Here is a 12,706-nt window from a genome sequence, read left to right as displayed (position 1 = left end):
TCCAACCGGAACCAAAGCAATGGAAAGCGTCGTCGCAACAATAGGTAGATGATTAGATCATCGTTTCTCCTACTTTAGTATGCATGCAATTGCTTGCTTTGGTGTGTGGAAATGTTATGTGTGTAGTCACTTATGTAATTGTATGCTTAATTTGGTTATGCAATGATGTCTTTTTAAGTATATATGTTGATGCTCTGTACATAGAGCGTAGATGTTATGCGGACAAAGAAAATCACATCGCACACGGACTAAACAATGTAACTCGTCGATGATGTTTTCATCAATCACTAACAATTGTATACCAGCAATCATTTGCTCACAACACACACGGCTTGTTAGCAGTAATCTTGTGTGTTGTTATCGGTCTTCGCACACATTTCTGATTACACACCTGTTTGCCTCGTATCACACACATCTTATTCATTTCAACTGTTTCTGCTCTCATGTCTCAATGCAAACAGTTCATCCGAGTGAACCGCATGTCGTATATCGCACACAGCTTTGATCTGGCTGACCGTTTATTTTGTGTTGCCTAATCATAAACAGTTCATCCATGTGAACCGTATGTTGTACAACGCACACACCTTCATCTGGCTGCCCGTTTCTTTTGTTCCTCCTTGTCGCAAACCATTAATTGAGCTGAACCGTATGCCCTCCATCACACACACAACTAAAATCTGAATCGTGTTTGATGCATCCTTCATCTCAAACGTTTTGCACCTTTTTGACGGGTTTTTTACACCACCGTTTGCGATTACGACATCGCACACAGTTTCGTCGAAGGGTCTCTGATCGTAGTGTCGCGTTAGCAGCAACCTGCAATAGTGTATATCATTCAACTTAGTAAGGTGTGCCACAACAGTTTCATTTTCATAGCCATGGAAAGGATCATATTCAACCAAAGTAATTAACTCCGGGTCAATAGAGAATTCATAATCCTTATCATCAACAAAGATAGGAGAACTAGCAAACCTAGGATCACATTTCATTCTAGCATTCAAAGATTTTTCTTTCAGTTTGCATAATAATTTCTTAAGATCATCTTTATCATTGCAAGCAAGAAAGTCTCTAGTTATCTCCACATCCATAACATAACCTTCAGGTATTATAGACAATTCATATCTAGGAGAGCCAGGTCTAACAGGTGTTTCAAGATTTTCAAATTCAAGTACTTCATCAGTTTCAATAATCTCAATATTTTTAGCTCTAGCAAGTTGTTCATCAAGAAATTCACCTAGTGGCATATTATCATCAAGCAAGGTACTAGCATCATCATGAGTAGCATTCATAGAAGTAGCATCATCAATAACTTGCGACATATCAGGATTAATAGCATGTGGTGGTGTTGCAAGTCTACTCAAAATAGAAGGTGAATCAAGTGCAGAGCTAGATGACAGTTCCTTACCTCCCCTCGTCTTAGAGGGGAAAATCTTAGTCTTGGTATCCTTTAGATTCTTCATAATGATAGATAAATAATAATCCCAAGTGACTCAACAAATATAGCTATGCTTCCCGGCAACGGCGCCAGAAAATGGTCTTGATAACCCACCAGTATAGGGGATCGCAATAGTTTTCGAGGGTAGAGTATTCAACCCAAATTTATAGATTTGACACATGGGGAGCCAAAGAATATTTGCAAGTATTAGCAGCTGAGTTGTCAATTCAACCACACCTGGAGAATAATTATCTGCAGCAAAGTGATTTGTAGCACAGTAGTATGATAGTTTTGATAGTAGTAGTAACAACAATAGTAACTATAACAATGGTAGTGATTTTGTAGCAAGTGGAACAGTAACAACAGTGTAGTAACTTAGCAAGAACAATATGTAAGAAATTTGTAGGCACTGGATCGGTGGATTCATTGGATGATATTCATCATATAACAGTCATAACCTAGGGAGATACAAGACTAGCCCCAGTTCATAAATATAATGTAGGCATTGTTGGGGAACGTAGCAGAAATTCAAAATTTTCCTACGTGTCACCAAGATCTATCTATGGAGAAACCAACAACGAGGGGAAGGAGAGTGCATCTACATACCCTTGTAGATCGCTATGCGGAAGCGTTCAAGAGAACAGGGTTGAAGGAGTCGTACTCGTCGTGATCCAAATCACCGGAGATCCTAGTGCCGAACGGACGGCACCTCCGCGTTCAACACACGTACAGCCCGGTGACGTCTCCCATGCCTTGATCCAGCAAGGAGAGAGGGAGAGGGAGAGGAAGACTCCATCCAGCAGCAGCACAACGGCATGGTGGTGGTGGAGGAGCGTGGTACTCCAGCAGGGCTTCGCCAAGCACCGCAAGAGACGAGGAGGAGAGAGGTAGGGCTGCGCCAGGGAGAGATCAAATCGTGTGTCATGGGCAGCCCAAAACCCCCACTATTTATAGGAGAAGGGGAGGAGGCTGCCCCCCCTCTAGGGTTCCCACCCCTAGGGGGGCGGCAGCCCTAGATGGGATGGAGGGGGCGGCCAAGAGGGGGAGAAGGGGGCGCGCCCTAGGGTGGGCCTTAGGCCCATCTGCGCCTAGGGTTTCCCCCTTCTCCTCCTAGTTGCGCCTTGGGCCTTGTGGGAGGCGCACCAGCCCACTCAGGGGCTGGTCCCTTCCCACTCTTGGCCCATGCAAGCCTCCGGGGCTGTTGGCCCCACTTGGTGGACCCCCGGGACCCTCCCGGTGGTCCCGGTACGTTACCGATAAAACCCGAAACTTTTTCGGTGACCAAAACAGGACTTCCCATATATAAATCTTTACGTCCGGACCATTCCGGAACTCCTCGTGACGTCCGGGATCTCATCCGGGACTCCGAACAACATTCGGTAACCACATACAAACTTCCTTTATAACCCTAGCGTCATCGAACCTTAAGTGTGTAGACCCTACGGGTTGGGGAACCATGCAGACATGACCGAGATGTTCTCCGATCAATAACCAACAGCGGGATCTGGATACCCATGTTGGTTCCCACATGTTCCACGATGATCTCATCAGATGAACCACGATGTCGAGGATTCGATCAATCCCGTATTCAATTCCCTTTGTCTAGCGGTATTGTACTTGCCCGAGATTCGATCGTCGGTATCCCGATACCTTGTTCAATCTCATTACTAGCAAGTCTCTTTACTCGTTCCGTAACACATCATCCCGTGATCAACTCCTTGATCACATTGTGCACATTATGATGATGTCCTACCGAGTGGGCCCAGAGATACCTCTCCGTTTACACGGAGTGACAAATCCCAGTCTCGATTCGTGCCAACCCGACAGACACTTTCGGAGATACCTGTAGTGTAACTTTATAGCCACCCAGTTATGTTGTGACGTTTGGCACACCCAAAGTATTCCTACGGTATCCGGGAGTTGCACAATCTCATGGTCTAAGGAAATGATACTTGACATTAGAAAAGCTTTAGCATACGAACTACACGATCTTTGTGCTAGGCTTAGAATTGGGTCTTGTCCATCACATCATTCTCCCAATGATGTGATCCTGTTATCAACGACATCCAATGTCCATGGTCAGGAAACCGTAACCATCTATTGATCAACGAGCTAGTCAACTAGAGGCTTACTAGGGACATGGTGTTGTCTATGTATCCACACATGTATCTGAGTTTCCTATCAATACAATTCTAGCATGGATAATAAACGATTATCATGAACTAGGAAATATAATAATAACTAATTTATTATTGTCTCTAGGGCATATTTCCAACAGTCTCCCACTTGCACTAGAGTCAATAATCTAGTTCACACCGCCATGTGATTAACACTCACAGGTCACATCGCCATGTGACCAACATCCAAAGAGTTTACTAGTGTCACTAAACTAGTTCACATCATCATGTGATTAAGACTCAATGAGTTCTGGGTTTGATCATGTTTTGCTTGTGAGAGAGGTTTTAGTCAACGGGTCTGCAACATTCAGATCCGTATGTTCTTCGCAAATCTCTAGGTCATATTATAAATGTTGCTTCCACGCTCCACTTGGAGCTATTCCAAATGGTTGATCCACTATACGTATTCGGTTTGCTACTCAGAGTCGTTCGGATAGGTGTTAAAGCTTGCATCGATGTAACCCTTTACACCGAACTCTTTATCACCTCCATAATTGCGAAACATGTCCTTATTACTCCAAGGACAATTTTGACCGCTATCTGGTGATCCACTCCTGGATCACCTTTGTACCCTCTTGCCAGACATGTGGCAAGGCACACATCAGGTGCGGTACTCAGCATGGCATACCGTATAGAGCCTATGACAAAAGCATAGGGGACGACATTCGTCCTTTCTCTTTCTTCTGCCGTGGTCGAGCTTTAAGTCTTAACTTCATACCTTACAACTCAGGCAAGAACTCCTTCTTTGACTGATCCATCTTGAACACCTTCAAGATCATGTCAAGGTATGTGCTCATTTGAAAGTACCATTAAGTGTTTTGATCTATCCTTATAGATCTTGATGCTCAATGTTCAAGTAGCTTAATCCAGGCTTTCCATTGAAAAACACTTTCAAATAACCCTATATGCTTTCCATAAATCCTACGTCATTTCTGATCCATAATATGTCAACAACATATACTCATCAGAAATTCTATAGTGCTCCCACTCACTTCTTTGGAAATATAAGTTTCTCATAAACTTTGTATAAACCCAAAATCTTTGATCATCTCATCAAAGCGTACATTCCAACTCCGAGATGCTTACTCCAGTCCTTAGAAGGATTGCTGGAGCTTTGCATACTTATTAGCATCTTTCAAGGTTGACAAAACCTTCCGGTTGTATCACATACAACCTTTCCTCAAGAAAATCGTCGAGGAAACAATGTTTTGACATCCTATCTGCAAGATTTCATAAATAATGCAGTAATCGCTAATATAATTCCAATAGACTCTTAGCATCGCTACGAGTGAGAAAGTCTCATCGTAGTCAACTCCTTGAACTTGTCGGAAAACATCTTAACGACAAGTCGAGCTTTCTTAATGGTGATACTTACCATCATTGTCCGTCTTCCTTTTAAAATCCATATGTACCTAACAGCCTTACGACCATCAAGTAGTTATTCCAAAGTCTACACTTTGTTTTCATACATGGATCCTATCTCGTATTTTATGGCCTCGAGCCATTTATCAAAATCCGGGCCCACCATCGCTTCTCCATGGCTCGTAGGTTCATTGTTGTCTAGCAACATGACTTCTAAGACAGGATTACATACCACTCTGAAGTAGTACGCATCCTTGTCATCCCACGAGGTTTGGGAGTGACTTGATCCGAAGTCTCATGATCAATATCATAAGCTTCCACTTCAATTGGTGTAGGTGCCACGGGAACAACTCTTTGTGCCCTGCTATACACTAGTTGAAGTGACGGTTCAATAATCTCATCAAGTCTCCACCATCCTCCCACTCAATTCTTTCGAGAGAAACTTTTACTCGAGAAAGGACCCAATTCTAGAAACAATCCCTTATTGCTTTCGGATCTGAGACAGGAGGTATACCCAACTATTTTGGGTGTCCTATGAAGATGCATTTATCCGCTTTGCGTTCGAGCTTATCAGCCTGAAACTTTTTTCACATAAGCGTCGCAGCCCCAAACTTTTAAGAAATGACAGCTTAGGTTTCTCTAAACCATAGTTCATACGGTGTCATCTCATCGGAATTACGTGGTGCCCTATTTAAAGTGAATGTGGTTGTCTCTAATGCCTAACCCATAAACTATCGTGGTAATTCGATAAAAGACATCATGGTATGCATCATATCCAATAGGGTGCAGTTATGATGTTCGGACACACCATCACACTATGGTGTTCCAGGCTGTATTAGTTGTGAAACAATTTCCACAATGTCTTAATTCTATGCCAAACTCGTAATTCAGATATTCATCTCTATGATCATATCATAGATCTTCTATCCTCTTGTCACGACGATATTTCAACTTCACCCTGATTACTTGAACCTTTCAATAATTCAGACTCGTGATTCATCAAGTAAATATACTCAACATCTACTCAGATCATCTGTGAAGTAAGAACATAACGATATCCACTACATGCCTCAGCACTCATTAAACTGCACACATCAAAATGTATTACTTCCAACAAGTTGCTCTCTAGTTCCATTTTACTGAAAACGAGGCTTTCAGTCATCTTGTCCATGTGGTATGATTTGCATGTCTCAAGTGATTCAAAATCAAGTGAGTCCAAACGGTCCATTTGCATGGAGTTTCTTCATGCATATACACCAATAGACATGGTTCGCATGTCTCAAACTTTTCAAAACGAGTGAGCCCAAAGATCCATCAACATGGAGCTTCTTCATGCGTTTTATACCGATATGACTTACATGGCAGTGCCACAAGTAGGTGGTACTATCATTACTATCTTATATTGAACATGTCTATCACTACGATCGAGATTCAATAAACCATTCGTTTTAGGTGCAAGACCATTGAAGGTATTACTCAAATAAACAGAGTAACCATTATTCCCCTTAAATGAATAACCGTATTGCGATAGACATAATCCAATCATGTCTATGCTCAACGCAAACACCAATCTTGATGGTAGAGGGAGCTTACGATATTTGATCAACCTTGGAAATACTTCCAACACATATCGTCATCTCACCTTTAGCTAGTCTCCGTTTATTCCGTAGCTTTTATTTCGAGTTACTAACACTTAGCAACCGAACCGGTATCTAATACCCTGGTGCTACTAGGAGTACTAGTAAAGTACACATTAACATAATGTATATCCAATATACTTCTATCGACCTTGCCAGCCTTCTTATCTACCAAGTATCTAGGGTAACTCTGCTCCAGTGGCTGTTCCCCTTATTACAGAAGCACTTAGTCTCGGGTTTGAGTTCAACCTTGGGTTTCTTCACTAGAGCACCTGATTTGCCGTTTCATGAAGTATCCCTTCTTTCCCTTGCCCTTCTTGAAACTAGTGGTTTCACCAACCATCAACAATTGATGCTCCTTCTTGATTTCTACTTTTGTGGTGTCAAACATCGCGAATATCTCAAGGATCATCATATATGTCCCTGATATATTATAGTTCATCACGAAGCTCTAGCAGCTTGGTGGTAATGACTTTGGAGAAACATCACTATCTCATCTGGAAGATCAACTCCCACTCGATTCAAATGATTGTTGTACTCAGACAATCTGAGCACAAGCTCAACAATTGAGCTTTTCTCCTTAGTTTGCAGGCTAAGAAAATTGTCGGAGGTCTCATACCTCTTGACGTGGGCACGAGCCTAAAATCCCAATTTCAGCCCTCGAAACATCTCATATGTTTTGCGACGTTTCAAAAACGTCTTCGGTGCCTCAACTCTAAACCGTTTAACTGAACTATCACGTAGTTATCAAAATGTGTATGTCAGATGTTCGCAACATCCACAGACGACGTTCGAGGTTCAACACACTAAGCGGTGCATTAAGGACATAAGCCTTCTATGAAGCAATGAGGACAATCCTCAGTTTACGAACCTAGTCCGCATAATTGCTACTATCATCTTTCAACTAAATTTTCTCTAGGAACATATCTAAACAGTAGAACTGAAGCGCGAGCTACGACATAATTTGCGAAGATCTTTTGACTATGTTCAGGATAATTAAGTTCATCTTATGAACTCCCACTCAGATAGACATCCCTCTAGTCATCTAAGTGATTGCATGATCCGAGTCAACTAGGCCGTGTCCGATCATCACGTGAGACGGACTAGTCATCATCGGTGAATATCTTCATGTTGATCGTATCTACCATACGACTCATGCTCGACCTTTCGGTCTCTTGTGTTCCGAGGCCATGTCTGTACATGCTAGGCTCGTCAAGTCAACCTAAGTGTTTCACGTGTGTAAATCTGTCTTACACCCGTTGTATGTGAACGTTAGAATCTATCACACCCGATCATCACGTGGTGCTTCGAAACAACGAACTGTCGCAACGGTGCACAGTTAGGGGGGACACTTTCTTGAAATTTTAATGAGGGATCATCTTATTTACTACCATTGTTCTAAGCAAATAAGATGCATAAACATGATAAACATCACATGCAATCATATAAACATGACATGATATGGCCAATATCATATAGCTCCTTTGATCTCCATCTTGGGGCTCCATGATCATCTTGTCACCGGCATGACACCATGATCTCCATCATCATGATCTCCATCATCATGTCTCCATGAAGTTGTCTCGCCAACTTATTACTTCTACTACTATGGCTACCGGTTAGCAATAAAGTAAAGTAATTACATGGCGTTGTTCAATGACACGCAGGTCATACAATAAATAAAGACAACTCCTATGGCTCCTGCCGGTTGTCATACTCATCGACATGCAAGTCGTGATTCCTATTACAAGAACATGATCAATCTCATACATCACATATCATTCATCACATTCTTCTTGGCCATATCACATCACATAGCATACCCTGCAAAAACAAGTTAGACGTCCTCTAATTGTTGTTTGCATGTTTTACGTGGCTGCTATGGGTTTCTAGCAAGAACGTTTCTTACCTACGCAAAGACCACAACGTGATATGCCAATTGCTATTTACCCTTCATAAGGACCCTTTTCATCGAATCTGGTCCGACTAAAGTGGGAGAGACAGACACCCGCTAGCCACCTTATGCAACTAGTGCATGTCAGTCGGTGGAACCAGTCTCACGTAAGAGTACGTGTAAGGTCGGTCCGGGCCGCTTCATCCCACAATGCCGCCGAATCAAGATTGGACTAGTAACGGTAAGCATATTGAACAAAATCAACGCCCACAACTACTTTGTGTTCTACTCGTGCATAGAATCTACGCAATAGACCTAGCTCATGATGCCACTGTTGGGGAACGTAGCAGAAATTCAAAATTTTCCTACGTGTCACCAAGATCTATCTATGGAGAAACCAGCAACGAGGGGAAGGAGAGTGCATCTACATACCCCTGTAGATCGCTATGCGGAAGCGTTCAAGAGAACGGGGTTGAAGGAGTCGTACTCATCGTGATCCAAATCACCGGAGATCCTAGTGCCGAACGGACGGCACCTCCGCGTTCAACACACGTACAGCCCGGTGACGTCTCCCATGCCTTGATCCAGCAAGGAGAGAGGGAGAGGTTGAGGAAGACTCCATCCAGCAGCAGCACAACGGCGTGGTGGTGGTGGAGGAGCGTGGTACTCCAGCAGGGCTTCGCCAAGCACCGCAAGAGACGAGGAGGAGAGAGGTAGGGCTGCGCCAGGGAGAGATCAAATCGTGTGTCATGGGCAGCCCAAAACCCCCACTATTTATAGGAGAAGGGGAGGAGGGTGTGCCCCCTCTAGGTTTCCCACCCCTAGGGGGGCGGCAGCCCTAGATGGGATGGAGGGGGGCGGCCAAGAGGGGGAGAAGGGGGCGCGCCCTAGGGTGGGCCTTAGGCCCATCTGTGCCTAGGGTTTCCCCCTTCTCCTCCTAGCTGCGCCTTGGGCCTTGTGGGAGGTGCACCAGCCCACTCAGGGGATGGTCCCTTCCCACTCTTGGTCCATGCAAGCCTCCGGGGCTGTTGGCCCCACTTGGTGGACCCCCGGGACCCTCCCGGTGGTCCCGGTACGTTACCGATAAAACCCGAAACTTTTCCGGTGACCAAAACAGGACTTCCCATATATAAATCTTTACCTCTGGACCATTCCGGAACTCCTCGTGACGTCCGGGATCTCATCTGGGACTCTGAACAACATTCGGTAACCACATACAAACTTCCTTTATAACCCTAGCGTCATCGAACCTTAAGTGTGTAGACCCTACGGGTTCGGGAACCATGCAGACATGACCGAGACGTTCTCCGGTCAATAACCAACAGCGGGATCTGGATACCCATGTTGGTTCCCACATGTTCCACGATGATCTCATCGGATGAACCACGATGTCGAGGATTCGATCAATCCCGTATTCAATTCCCTTTGTCTAGCGGTATTGTACTTGCCCGAGATTCGATCGTCGGTATCCCGATACCTTGTTCAATCTCGTTACTGGCAAGTCTCTTTACTCGTTCCGTAACACATCATCCCGTGATCAACTCCTTGATCACATTGTGCACATTATGATGATGTCCTACCGAGTGGGCCTAGAGATACCTCCCCGTTTACACGGAGTGACAAATCCCAGTCTCGATTCGTGCCAACCCAACAGACACTTTCGGAGATACCTGTAGTGTACCTTTATAGCCACCCAGTTATGTTGTGACGTTTGGCACACCCAAAGTATTTCTATGGTATCCGGGAGTTGCACAATCTCATGGTCTAAGGAAATGATACTTGACATTAGAAAAGCTTTAGCATACGAACTACACGATCTTTGTGCTAGGCTTAGAATTGGGTCTTGTCCATCACATCATTCTCCCAATGATGTGATCCCGTTATCAACGACATCCAATGTCCATGGTCAGGAAACCGTAACCATCTATTGATCAACGAGCTAGTCAACTAGAGGCTTACTAGGGACATGGTGTTGTCTATGTATCCACACATGTATTTGAGTTTCCTATCAATACAATTCTAGCATGGATAATAAACGATTATCATGAACTAGGAAATATAATAATAACTAATTTATTATTGTCTCTAGGGCATATTTCCAACAGGCATGTGTTCCATAAATAGTCATACGTGCTTATGGAAAGAACTTGCATGACATCTTTTGACCTACCCTCCTGTGGCAGCAGGGTCCACATGGAAACTAAGGGATATTAAGGCCTCCTTTTAATAGAGAACCGGAACAAAGCATTAACACATAGTGAATACATGAACTTCTCAAACTATGGTCATCATCGGAAAATATCCTGACTATTGTCACTCCGGAGTTTACGGATCATAACACATAATAGGTGAATATGACTTGCAAGATCAGATCTAGAACATAGATATAATGGTGAAAACATAAACGGTTCAGATCTGAAATCATGGCACCCAGGCCCAAAATGACAAGCATTAAGCATGGCAAAGTCATAACAACATCAATATCAGAACATAATGGATACTAGGGATCAAGCCCTAACAAAAATAACTCAACTACATGATGAATCTCATCCAACTCCTCACCGACGGGCGAGCCTATGAAGGAATTACTCACTCCCGGTGGGGAGCATCATGGAATTGTTGATGAAGGAGGGTTGGTGATGACGAAGATCAAAGATCCCCCTCTCAGGAGCCCAAAATGGACTCCAGATCTGGCCTCCCGATGAAGAACAGGAGGTGGCGACGGCTCCGTATCGTGAAACGAGAGACAATTCTTCCTCCTCAATTTTTTCTCTAAATATAGGTATTTATGGAGTCGAGATCAGGGTATGCGGGGTCACCAGGTGGGCACAACCCACCTGGGCGCGCCTTGGTGGGTCGTGCTCACCTAGGGGGCCCCCCTCCGGTGGTTCTTGCCTCTAGTATTTTTCTTTTATTCTGAAATAATTCTCCAAAATGTTCTGTTCCAATCCAAGAACTTCTATTTATGCACAAAAACAACACCATAGTAGTTCTGCTGAAAACAGCGTCAGTCCGGGTTAGCTTCATTCAAATCATGCAAATTAGAGTCCAAAACAAGAGGAAAAGCATTAAGAAAAGTAGATACGACGGAGACGTATCATGGGGTCCCAAGCTTTCTGATTAGAGCTAGATGGAAACAAGGAGAGTAGGGGCACGAGGTTTTACCCAGGTTCGGTCCCTCTTGATGAGGTAAAACTCTACGTCTTGCTTCTTATATATTGATTGTGATAGGGTACAAAGTACAGATTGATCTACCTCGAGATCGTATGAATTTGTCTAAGCTCTAAACCATGCGAATGAGAATGTCTGCCTCTACGGACTAAACCCCGCGGCTTATATAGACGTCGGGGGTACCTAGGGTTTACACATGGTCAGTTACAATGTAGAGATAAACATGTCAACTATTCAAAATACGTTTGGAGTGTACGCCAAGCCTCCAGGAGATCTACGTCTTGATTACGCCGAGGGCTAGGGCCAACATGGTCCACTCGTCCATCTTTGGTGGGTCTTCGGGCCAGCCCATCATCGGCGGGCCGACGTGGCAAGTAGCCCCTAATTCAAGACACCAACACATGTGATAAAAGAAGGGAAAATATAAAGAAGAGGAGGAAACAGAAATCGAACATAAGAAAAAAAACAGGACAAAGACAAAGGAAGAAGAAGATGAACAGTGAATGAAAGTCGTGAAACAGAGTATGTAATAGAACAAGAGCTGTAGGATACGCACAGGTAAAGAGACATATAAGAGGGGTCCACCGACTTATCTATACCTACTAATAAAGCAAGGTGTGTTTCGCCAAATTTTTCATCCTTTCACCGCCAAAAAGATTTTTTTATCCGAGGTGGTACTAAATTCTTATGCGTTTGTCTATTAGAAAAAAGATTTTTCGTACATGGGCCACGCGCTGTGGCCCAGCAAAGCCAGCCCACTTATTTTTCTGCCCTCACAGCTGGTGAAATTCCATTTTCCGCACATGGCGACAAATAGTCAGAGTTTCGCACAGCACAACCAATAATACGTTGGCCCATTTTTTTCTATGTTTTACTTCTATTTTTATTCTCATTTCCCTATATATTTTTTCACCTCCAAGTTTATTTTTCTTTTAGAATTTATCTCATAAGTAAAATATTCTCAAAAAACATTCAGAATTACAAAACCAAATTTTGGAAAATGTTCAGAATTCCAAAATTTTATTGCTAT

Source organism: Triticum dicoccoides, chromosome 7A, assembly GCF_002162155.2.
Source record: "Triticum dicoccoides isolate Atlit2015 ecotype Zavitan chromosome 7A, WEW_v2.0, whole genome shotgun sequence".
In the NCBI taxonomy this organism is placed as follows: Eukaryota; Viridiplantae; Streptophyta; class Magnoliopsida; order Poales; family Poaceae; genus Triticum; species Triticum dicoccoides.
Note: the sequence above shows the minus strand (reverse complement) of the source record.